Source organism: Neltuma alba, unplaced genomic scaffold (genome assembly GCF_004799145.2).
Source record: "Neltuma alba isolate B1F8T4 unplaced genomic scaffold, ASM479914v2 tig00011683_pilon, whole genome shotgun sequence".
Classification (NCBI taxonomy): domain Eukaryota; kingdom Viridiplantae; phylum Streptophyta; class Magnoliopsida; order Fabales; family Fabaceae; genus Neltuma; species Neltuma alba.
This window is the reverse complement of record NW_021636322.1, coordinates 1-2,714: the sequence shown is the minus strand read 5'-3', so window position 1 is coordinate 2,714 and position 2,714 is coordinate 1. Positions and strand designations below refer to the sequence as shown.

The window sequence follows — 2,714 nt, the reverse complement described above, 5'->3', positions numbered from 1 at the left end:
GCACACACACACACACACATATATGTATATTCAGGACAGGACATACGTATAGATTTGAATAAAATCTCATATATGTAATATATAAACGACGCATCATATAAATAAATAAGTAATTCTTTATACACACTGCTGATGATACACGCATATACAATGTCGCACTAACGCTCCGGCCTCCGTCCACGGCTTCTCTACCAAACAAAAGCAAACTGTTGATGTCTCACTCTATTTTCTCCAAATCGGGCTGCACACCAATCGCACACATATACCCAAAAAAAAAAAAAAGGAACGCTATTGGATCCAATTACACACTGCGCACATAACACACCATACTCCCTCCTAGCATCCTCCCTAAAACACAAGCAAGTTGTTGCTGATGTCGTACCCCAGGTTCTCAAATTCGGCTGCACAGCAAACTGAATCATGGGTGGTGGCCCACAAGCTAATGCCAGCGTGTCATCTGATGCCTTGGGGCATGCTCCCTCAGGATATCCACAGTGATGAAACCCACACTATATTCCCCCCCTTCACTCTTGCTTTCTTGCACCACGTACCACACCTTGAACCGCTCGTCCTTCTTAGCCCACTCGTCGAGCTCTTCTCTCAGCAGAATATCATCCTCCGTCCGGTTCGCATACACAACATGCATCTCGGTTCGGTCCTCTGGGTCTTTCAGAATGGCTTGCGCCACCTGATAACGGGCGTGATACCTGTCCCACCGAAAACATGGCTAGCCTCTTCGCAAACTTGGGCTTCCCGTGACCCAAAACCGACCTCTTCCAGTGTACTCTATGTGGCCGAGGGGACCCTTCACTTCCACCACAGAACCGACAGGAAGCGAGTCCAAGTGCTGAGACATGAGCCCGCCGCTGGGGAACTTGGGGTGCACCCCTTGAAGTATATCCTGACCACCAGATCAAAATACCTTACTTCATCCACGCTGGTGGTTGGAGTGTAAGCTCGCATGCACAGCTTATCCTCAATGGTGGAACATACGAATATGTGCTTTCCCACCGGCAGACCCATGACTTGGTCTTCGGAGGGTAGCGCAAAACGGAAAAGTCTCGCGTCGCGTGAGATGGACGTTTTGGAGACGAGCTTGCATGGGATTTTCTCACGTGGGTTGAGGGCCACGCTGCGTAATGGTGGGGCTTCCGTGATTGGTGTTAAGTGGCTGACATCGCCATTGTCGTGCAGGGAGGTGTTGGGCGATGAGTCAGGGGAGGCCCAACGGGAAGTCATGAGCTCACCAATTCGGTAGTCCTCGAGCATTTTGTTGGCTTCCTTAGAATGGACGGCTTCGAACTCTTCGGTGCAGTCGGTGCCGGCGTTGATGAGGATGATTTCGGGGCCGCCGGGGTGATCTTTGAGGAAGCGGGTGCAGTCGTAGACGTAGCCGTGAACGATGATCCAAGCAGAATCGGGGAGGTGTGCTTCATGACTTCAGAGATGGAGTACATTTGGAGGCGCTGTTGTTCATAAAGGGCGTTGAGAGACTCTTCTTGAGGTTCTTGTTGGACTCCGATGTCTTCAACTTGCGAGAAGGGTTCCATTGTATGGTCGGGTGCTCAAACATAATTCCAGTTCCCCCCTCAAGGGGTATGCACACCTTGGTCTTCACTTTGAACCAGCAGTTGTTCATCATATACCCTTCATCACAAAAACCCAAAGCGCTGATATTTATATAAACAGGCGACTGAATGAGAGATCAAAATTGGTCATAAATCTCTTGGGATTTGACCCCAGTGCTAAAGCAGTGGATGTTTACAACCATTATCAGTAATATGTATTTACACAGTGAAAATGCGCAGCGAATTTAAAGTACCTTGACATTCCAAATGAGCTTCTCGGGCTGGGTGTTGAGGGCCTCGTCCCATGCTCGTACGGCGATTTCCTTGTCTCCTAAAAGGTCCAGCACCTCCACTTCCAACGACCAGAGACTCCAGCACCAGTATTTGCCGTACTTGTTCGGTTTCTCCGAGCGTTCCAACGTGGCCAGTGACCATGTTTCCCCTCCGTTCCATTGTCACCTCGACACGTGTCACTTTTCTCCCGCCCCCTGCACGGAATAACATGGATCTCCTTATCAGTTACGTCCGTCTCCGAATGTCTCCCTCTCACACCTTAGCTAAACCTTAACTCATCCTTCCCATCCCAAGAGCAGATGTCATTTATCTTAAACAAAGTCCCTCTTTTTCCCTTTTTCTTTCCTGAAAAAATAATCTTACCGGAATATGCGTATCCTCTCAACACACACCGCTTTTGAGTTGTCGATGAGTTTATGGGCAAGATCTCCCCGTGACACGGCGTGGTTATAACAGATTTACGTTGAGCTCATTGATAATATACTCGGGCTTGTACCACCAACCTTTATTCATTCAAATACAATCAGGAACTTGGCAGTTGATTTGCTCAAATAACGGATAAGAATAATTGACAAGACGAACAAGTACAGGAGCTGACAAACTCAATACCTTCGGCGTTGGCAAGCTCGGCATCCACGTGGGAGGGAAATACTCTGTTGTCCTTATAATGGTAGTGGTTTTGCGATTCTTGTGAAGTTACAATGATACGCTTGAGCCACTTCACCATGCGACCGGCGATGAACCCGGTACGATCATCCTCACCGGGAAGCCAAATTCCGGAGCCAAGCGCTCTCCGTTTTGCAATATAAGCGAGGATGACGTCGCGGGTCGGATCCATCGCGATCTCTCTCT

The 2,714-nt window shown here is 48.7% G+C and overlaps 1 pseudogene; it reads right to left on the bottom strand.

Moving 5' to 3' along the window:
- Positions 1 to 348: 348 nt before the first annotated feature.
- LOC114716624 (inducible nitrate reductase [NADH] 2-like) lies at positions 349 to 2,709 on the bottom strand (annotated as a pseudogene).
- Between the last annotated feature and the right edge of the window lie 5 nt (positions 2,710 to 2,714).